The sequence below is a fragment of the Cyprinus carpio genome, chromosome B1 (assembly GCF_018340385.1).
Source record: "Cyprinus carpio isolate SPL01 chromosome B1, ASM1834038v1, whole genome shotgun sequence".
Lineage (NCBI taxonomy): Eukaryota > Metazoa > Chordata > Actinopteri > Cypriniformes > Cyprinidae > Cyprinus > Cyprinus carpio.
In genome coordinates, this window is record NC_056597.1 from 24,646,715 (window position 1) to 24,656,715 (window position 10,001).

A 10,001-nucleotide genomic window follows, 5' to 3' on the forward strand; every position below is an offset into this window, starting at 1 on the left:
ATGGAGAAGCAGCATCGCTTTCCTGACAAGTGCCCGCCGGACTGGCCTCCGTATCCTGGGTGCTGGCAAGAACGGTCGCGGGTGAACCCGCGGCTCGTGGGTAATTACTACACAGATTACGAGCCAGAACGCAACCGCATGGCATCCGAGTTTCAGGAAACAGACACGGAGCTGAATCTGACGGTAAACTGTTCTCTAGTGTTTCACAGAGTGATGCTGTACATACCAGGGACTGTAATAGTGCCTTCCTATAATAACTTCACCGTTAGTCTTGATAAAAATCCATCCTGGTCATCCAGAGGGATCCTTATATGTTGCAATTTATTTTGTCACTAAAAAGGTGAATTTTGAATATGCTGTTATATGGGCATTTTTGTGTTTCACTATGATTGTGTCATTTGTACAAATGGTACTTGCGGTTTAAAAATTACAAATACGTTCCCTTTAAACTCAAGTTGCTTATCAGACATATAGTTAAAGATAAAATTAAGCATAACATCATGTCTGCTAGAGCTAATCAACTTACAATAATTTTTGTGTTAAACTCCTCAGTAAAAGACATTACTTAAATTGAGTCCAAAATGAAAAGCCAAACCTAGTGTTTGGAGGTCCATTGTGACAACAGAGACAACGGTATTTATGTTAATTTTCCTGACTTTTTTTTCCGCCCCTCACAATTGCAAGTTGATATCCTCACAATTCTGAACTTATAATAGCTCATAATTCCTGACTTTATAATATCTTATAATTCGGTCTGACTTAGAACTATCTCCTAATTCTGACTTGATAAGATCTCATACTTCCTGACTTTATAATATCGAATAATTCCTGACTTTACTAATATCTCATAATTCGACTTTCTAATATCTCACATTTCCTGACTTTAGCATATCCTCAATAATTCTTACTTGAATAATATCTCACAATTCTGACTTTCATAATTTCTCATATTCCTAACTTGATAATATTGTCATAATTCTGACTTTATAGCACATAAGTTTTACGTGAGATCTCCCAATTATGATTTAAATTCTTTCGCAACATTATGACTTTATAATATCCGCCAAATTCTGACTTTATAATATCCCACAATTCTGACTTTAATAATTTCTCCTAAGTTCTGATCTTTAGATCACATCCTTCTTACTTGTACTATCTCACAATTCTGACTTTTATATCTAAAGAATTCTGACTTTATAATATCCTCATAAATCCGGACATTTATAATAGCTCCACAATTCGGACGTTACTAATATCTCTTAATTCTGCTTTTATATCTGCACAATTCGGACTTTATAATATCTCCTAATTCGTGACTTTAGACTACTCACAATTCTGAACTTATAATATTCTCATATTCGGTCTGACTTGATAAATATCTCACATTCGGACTTTATAATTTCTCAATAATTCTGACTTTATAATATTGCATCAATTCCGGACTTTAGATCACATATTTTTTACGTATATCTCCCCAATTAATGACTTTAATACTTTCTCACAATTATGACTTTATAATATCCCACAATTCTGACTTTATTAATTTCTTTCCATATTCCTGCTTGAGAATATCTCAAATTTCTGACTTTTAGAGCACATAATTCTTACTTTATATCTCCCAATTATGACTTTTAGAATTCCGCACAATTAAGACTTGATAATATCTGCACATGATGACTTTATAATATCTCACAAGTATGACTTGATAATAGCTCACAATTATGACTTAATAACATCTCAGAATTCCTGACTTGAATATTTCTCATAATTATGACTTTATAAAGATCTCATAAGTAATGAACTTTATAATATCTTCATAATTATGACTTTAATATCACAGAATTCTTACTACTAAGATCTCCCAATTCTGACTGGGGTATATATCTCATAATTCTGATTTAAGAATGTCGCATAATTATGACTTTAATAATAATCTCACATATTCTGACTTTTATAATACTCTCATACGTATGGACTTTTATAATCTCTAATCATTATGACTTTATATCACCTAATTCTTACGTTTATAATAGCGTCATAATTCTGACTTTATATGTGTCTCATAATTATGACGTTATAATATCTCATAAGTATGACTTTATGTTCCATAGTCTTTATAGCTCATAATTATGACTTTTATATATCTTCATAAATTCTTTATAATATCTCATAATTAGGACTTATAGAATATCTCATATTGTATGACTTTATATCACATAAGTCTTACTTTATCTCTCCCAATTTATGCTTTAATAAGTTCCCACAATTAATGTACTGTATAAGATCTCCCAAGTTATGACTTTATGATAGCTCATAATTATGACTTTATAATAGCTCATAATTCGTTATAATGGTCTCATATATTCGGACTTTAGATAATCGCTCCCAATTCTGACTTGCTAATATCTCATAATTCTGACTGTTATAATGTTCTCATAATTATGACTTTATAACATCGCATAATTCTGACTTATATAATATCGCATAATTTATGACCTTTATAAATCGCTAATAAGTAGGACTTTATATCACATAATTTTCTTACTTTTACTATCGCACTAAGTCATGACTTTAATAATGTCCAGAATTATGACTTTATAATGACTCTCAGATTATGACTTTGAATTTCACATAAGTCTTTAGATCCATATTATGACTTTATTCTCTCTCATACTTCTTTATAATATCTCAGAATCATAATTATGACTAATATTCTCATAAATGATGACTTTATATCACATAATTCTTCCTTTATTATATCTCCCATTAGGAACTTTATAATGGCTCACAATGATGACGTTATAATAGCTCCCCAATTATCACTTTCTGATAGCTCATAATGATGACTTGACGAATATCCAATAATTTTTTAGACTGTCGCAGAATTCCTGACTTTTATAATAATCTCCTCATTATGACTTTAGAATCTCTCATCATTATGACTATTTATATCACCTAATTCTTATCTTTAATTATCTCCCAATTATGACTGTTATCATAGCAGCACTAATGCGTAACTTTAGAATGTCTCTAATTCCTGACCTTTATATCTTGCAATTTAGACTATAATCTCATAATTTCTGCTTTATAACTTTGAAATTTATTACATCATAATATCTCAAAATTCTGACTTTTTATATTTCAATTCTGACTTTAACTCTGACTGTATATCTCATTTCGTCCTTTGTGTCTCTCATTTCCTGCCTTCCATATCTCACAATTCTGAATTTTCTAATGCTTGCATTCTGAATTGTCAAAAATTTGTGATCCAGTTCCATGTCAGAGATCAGTATGTCCGAGTGCTTCAGAGGACTTTTTGCATGAAGATTATACAGTCCAAACTCATTCACGCCTTTTAAAACTAAAATGTGAGCTCTCCGAGTGCTTGTGTGCGGACAATAAAGGACATGTGTCAAGATATAATTTTTATCTTTGTTTTATCCCTCTGGTATCCCTGGGAATCAAAACAATGGTTTTTTGCTGTAGACCCTTTGGCTCCTCAGTTTATCTCACTGCTACCATGTGATGTCAGATTACAGTGTTATGGATCAAAAAGAAAGCGTTCTATATAGAAATACGACCCGATACGACTTATACAGGAACACCTTTTCACTACTCCACACAAACTATACACCATTCCTCTTTTGCTTCCATAAAAAAACAAAACAAGCAAATACCCGGTCATAAGGTCCAGCACCCTTGGTGACGTCCAGTTTGCGTGGTTTCTCCATCAGTTAGTCATCACAATTCGCTGCTCTAATATGGTGGGAATTACTTTGCCGAAATAGACATCAAATGAGAAGTAGTATTTTATTCATGTACTTCATTGCAGATTAAAAGAAAGGTCCCGCTGTGACCATAAACAGCTCTTAGTTCTGTAGTCTGTGAACTCTTCTGTGCAACGATGCGGTTGGTGTTAAAAAGTTTCTGTGAACGGTCCCATTCGCATGAAATCTGAGCATTATGATCAGCGTTTGTACCTGTGATTTAATTGTGTTTACTTCTGGCTTTGCAGGAACATTTACATTGGCAAACATCAAGCAGGAGCATTTCACAGCTGTCAATTCCGAAGCAAGAAAAAAAAAAAAATCAGATCTTACTACTTTTGAGGTGGCACGTTTTCACCTGATCGATACCAAATGCAATGCAACAACAAAAAAAACAACAATGCACGACACTCACACACGAGTCGTGCAGTTTTCTTATTCGGTTGACCGCTTTCCCTTGTTAACCCCACTACCAACATTTCCTGCCATCTAAATCACCGCTTGACAAGGATGGGCTTTTAATAAAGCTGGCCGTCTATGCAATAAAAAACACTTAAAAAAAAAAAAAAAAACTAGACTAGAGAATACAAAAATGCACACAAGTAATATATCTCTTATTTGTCAGACTTCTTGTGAACATTCAACGGGGATTTTTCTTGTATAGGCACAACTCCAACCTGATAAAAGAAAATATCGACTTGGGTAGGTGGCATTGTACTTATACTACCCACCTGTGCTATTTGTACAAGTGCCGTGAAAGTTGGTTGGAAATCGGCAAAACTTACCCTGTCAAAAATGGAATAGTCCATACCCAATCAATGGGGAACTGTGAAGTCGCCCGCACTCGCTGGAATACTTTCACGGATGCGTTAACAGGAGTATTATTGCTTTTTTTTTGCTGTTTGAAGGCCTCATCTCAATACCAGTCCAAGTGTGTTTTTGCAGTAGAAGAGGCTGATGTTCTTATTTAAAAACGTAAAATTTTTGGTCCCAAAACATTCTAAATGATGAGTGCACCTCAGAGAAAAGATCAAATACAAATCATAATGTATAGGTTTCCTTTAAACCATACTTTTCTTTTCAATTTTACCTTTACATCATTAATGTTTGACTTTTCACATGCAAAACACCTCACTATATTACATGGTAAGTCCTATTCTTATGAATATATCGAGTACATAACCAAGCAAAAGAATGTTCATTAAGCATATGGACGCAATGTGATTTATCAGTCCTGTCATTTTCAACAAAAACAATCCATAGTTTATGTTTTCTGTTTACGAACAGTGTTGGTTCTGTCCTCAATAAACATCCTTATTATGACTCGCAGTAAAACTCATATTTGTTATTCGTCAAAAAAAGGGAAAACTCGAAAATTGCAGGAAGATTACATAGGAACATCCTGTAAATGTATTCATGACCTTTGAGTTTATTTGGACTCTCCGCTAGCATCCAGGTAAACCGGTATGTTTAAATCTTGGATGTTGGAGATGAATAGATTTCTGGCACATGTTCTCTCAAATCAACTATTGATGATATTCTAAGAACCGTTTTGTTTACATTTAAAATAACGTTCAAATCATGACAAGAAAACTAGAATTCCGTTTAAGGATCAATCAAGATCTTTTTTTGGGGCAAATAGTAGTTCGAGAACGTGTGTAAACCTTAAATAGTCATGCTAATACAAGATAATTTTTTTTTACAATGTTCCCCACAATGTTTTTTATAACCTATAAATTGTACCTAGGTTAGCTTTTAAAGAACCTTCAAAATCACATTCCCCTATTTTTTGCAAAATGAATAGGAAATGAAATATTTCAATTCATGATTTCTATAACGTTCAGTATAACCACGACAAAAAAAAACGATTTTAAACCTTTAAACAAATTACTTTTTCATAACTTAACATGAACTTTATCAGATATGTTCTTACAACATATTTCACGTTATATCATGATTGTGGAACTGTCAAATAACACTTTGTATCTTTGCTGTTATGGTCACTTCATGTATGTAGATACTCGACATGAATTGTTTGTCAGCATAGCACTGATACTGACCACAATAGCCTCTGCCGAAACGATATGTTTATCTTCACGTCTTTGCATGGTGATATTCACTTTTTCATTCTGACCAAGAGTCCTGTGTGTGTGATTTTGTCAGACCATTAACTGAATTAAGTCATAGGTGCAGGGATGCCCTAACCCCAGATTCCTGTGTGTGTTTTGTGTACGCCCGTCCTTTGCAGAGTCCTTGCATTTATTGTTTTTTTTGTAAAGCAGTTTTGTTACAGTGAGGTTGATGTATGGGTGATGTATGAGAATCCTATGTTTACGTTACTGGAATGAACACAGATTCTCGGCAACCTAAAGTGTGCATGTGGAGGGGTGTTCCAAAGAGCAGTTGTGTATATTCTGTTCTTTTATATATATTAATCCTGAAGCCTATTTTTTGATTTAATATGTTGTGGCGTGTATAAAGTATCCCCTCTAACAAAACAAGGAACATTCAGAGAACTTTTGCTTTACCAATGCTTCCAGAAAGGCTCATTAGATAAGTTCATTAAAAGTTCACATCCAAATGTTAGCGCACCAAATATCCAATCACACACAGCCTTCATGGATGATTTTTATTTCTGAAAACAGTTTGTAGTGTGGCGACGTGCGTCCAACATATTTTTGAATGTTTACTTGTTTCAGAACGTTCCGATAACCATTCAAAAGCAACGTTTCCATAATGTTTCGCCAATGAGATAATAGGCATGTTTGGCATGAACAAGCATTTAAAACATTTTAAAACATTCAGAACTGTGTTATGACCATGCCTGCATCGCCCAGATAATTAAGATCCAGATCGCAGTCAGAAGGTATTCGTTTTGTCCGGTAACACAATGACTTTTTTCAGCAAAATTCCTAATACAATACCCAAAACCTGTTAACGCAATTCCTTTCCTGGTATTCCAAAATACCCAAAACCTGTATTGACAGGAGACAAGTGATATGATTATTAAAAGAGCACAGTTTATTGAAGAATCGTAGTTGTGTTATGTTTTTCAGGCTCAGAACTTTCGTCTAAACAGGACAAATTCAGCACAAGTACTGTTAGACCAACCACAATCCCATTTAACCTTGAGTTTTCCATAAACATGCACTCGTATCCTCTTAGTTCATTATTGACAACGAGCCCTTAAAACCTACATTCTAAGAGCAACACAACAGTGCGAAAAATAACACCAAAAACAATAGATAGCATTTTAGGTTAATGAATACATCAATTAATGAAATCACGAAATTAGTGGGTTGAGGCTAAAACGAATGATATGCTGAACTTGAAAACTTATAATATCAAACTGAAAATGTTGTGTGTTATATGAATGGTCCACGTAAACTTTTAAAGGAGAGTTTTACTTCCAGAATAAAAATGTCCTGCTAAGTTACCTGACCCCCAGGTCATTTTCACTTCTGTTCTTTCGTCTGTTAAGAAAAGGTGATTAAGAAGAATTATTATTATTCTTTTTCATATTTAAGTTCTCTCTCATCTCTCTCTCTCCATCTTCTCTCTTCTCTCCTCTCACCATTACTTCAATGTGAAATCAACCAGGATCAAAGGTAAAATTGCAAGCTTTATTGTACCTTTAAAAGTGCTCTAACAAACTCCAAGCCAAGGAATAAGGGTCCTGTCCTAGCTAGACAACCAGTCATTTGCCTAAAATAATTAACCAATATGTGACCCTCGAGCACAAACGCCGTCCATGAGTAAGCACAAGTATATTTGTAGCAATATACAACCAGACAATTTTATGGGTCACAATTATAGATTTTCTTTGTTGTGGGCCAAAATCATTAGTATATTAAGATCCTGTTCCATGAAAGATATTTTGTAATTGTCCTACCATACAAAAATCCAAAACCTTAATTTCTGATTAGTATATTGCAATTGCTAAGAAACTTTCCTTGATGAACAACTTTAAAGTTATTTTCCTCCTTTTTTTTTTTTTTTTTTTTTTTTTTTTTTTTTTTTTTTTTTGCATTTTTTGTTGTTTTTTTTTTTTTTTTTTAATTTTTTTAGCATGGAGTAAAATCCTGAAAATGTTTTTCCTCAAAACACTTCCATTTCTTTTCTGACGGAAGAAACTAAAGACATGAAACCTGACAATGGGGGGGGTGAGTAAACTTATCCAGGTCGTTTTTTTAAATTTCACATTAAAACTGATCTATCATGGAAGTGAATAATCCTTTTAAAACATTTGTTTCTTACGGTTGTGATCACAATCACTAGTGTGGAGGGAAGAGTGAACTGATCTCAGTGTCACATTTCTGCTTGAACACTTTGAAGGTTATTCAGTGATTAGTGAACACTGATGCACTGCGTGCATAGAGATGAGTGTGAAACGCCAGGCAATTAAAATGAATCAATGCGGTGGCAAAATTCTTACAAAAAAAAAAGTTCTGACAGGCGACCTGAAAAATTGTTTGATGTGGTAACATCTAAACGAACAGGTTTTATTCAGGATGAATGTGTAATACAATTAGAGTAAATCATGTTGATATGACATAGTTTTTTATCTTGTCACGGTTCATTTGACACAAAACTAAATTTTCAAACTGTTTGCAAAAATACTTCGATGGAAATTTCCATGAATATTCATTCAAATTTTGACCACATCGATGTTGTTTCGGAAAAGGCTGTCACAAAACTCCCACTGACGCCTCATTGTTTGACATGCAAGTTTATTAAAAAAAATCACATTTTTGAAAAAACACTAAAGAATAAACACACACACACACATGATGGATGAACATATGAAATTTTAAGAACTTAAAAATTAAAAAAAGCAGTCACTCTTTTCTTTATCTATTTGAGTTTCAGCAGTAAATAAATAAACAAATAAAAATTAATAAAAAAATCAATTTTAATTTTAATTTAATTTAGAATTTTTAATTTAATTTTAATTTTTTTTAAATAATTTTAAATTAAAATATAAAGATCTCAATTATTATACTGTTGCCGCGCTGAAAAGAAAATTTGAGAAATCCTAGTTTATTACCTTACAAGGTTTTGAGAAAGACGAACAAAAAGGCAATAGCAATAAATAACCCACTAAGAATAAACAATGTTTAGAATATTTAGTAATAGTAGTTACAGTAGCTTCACCTCAGTGTGCAAATAGTAACTACAAGTAGTCATGGCAAAAAACAAAAAAAAAACAAAAATGATTATTATTATTATTATAGTTTGTTAAGCATTTAATTTTGAATATAAAAAAATATTGATCATCTGAACACAAATAGAAATAACCCAATAAAATAAAATTTCCATCATTAAAAAAAAAACAGAAACAAAAAAAAATAATTTTATAGTTGTATTGCACAATTTGATAAATTAGCTCATGTCAGTAAGCTAAACCAAACAAATGTTGATGTTGAAAAGTTTAATTTATAGGTTTTGCCCAAGCATCCATGGTTCAAGCGCCTTAAGGCATGTAAGCTATATAATGAAAAGACATTACAAATTATTTAGCAAGGATGTACCTACGCAAATCAATGATTTTTTTGAATCTGTAAAAAAAAAAAAAAATCCAAACAATTTACCTTAGAGAAATGATGTTTTGTAACGTTTTATTGACCGTTATATTTCCAGCTGTGTCCGATCCCCTTAAAACTTTGCACGCTTGTTTAGCATCACCTGTCGCATGTGCTCATCCAAGTTTCGTGAAGTTTTAAGCTTTCCTTTAGGCTTTACGGGATTTTTTAAATTTTTTTATTTATTTATTTTTTTTATATCTCAATCATTTAAAAAACAATTTGATTGACAGCAGTGGTTCTAGAGGCAAAGTTGTCTGGAATGAGGCGTTATATCATATGATACGAATATTGTGTGTATGTGTGAAAACTGTGCGACATAACATCATTATATGCCCTTGAAAAATGCAATGGTGAAAAGTTGGCCCTGCTCTTTTATAACTTTGTGGCAAACCCTTTGCGACGGTGATACTCCTCCAGAGAATGTTTCTGCCACATGGTTTCGGTTCCGATCGACGAAAAACTATGACTAGTTCACAAAAGCAGTGTTTTCAAAAAAAAATGCTGTGACTGACTTGGTTTAGGAGTTATGAACGTTTTTGTACTTTCATCATGCCGATTGGGGCACGTTGTTAAATGGTCCTGAGTACTACAATCCCTCCAAGTTTCAAGTCGCTACGACTTATACAGTTTCTGAGTTCTGCAATCCTCC

At 33.0% G+C, this 10,001-nt stretch overlaps 1 pseudogene; it reads left to right on the forward strand.

The window, feature by feature from the left end:
- The window catches only part of LOC122135768, a 14,367-nt pseudogene continuing 4,366 nt past the window's right edge, over positions 1-10,001 (forward strand).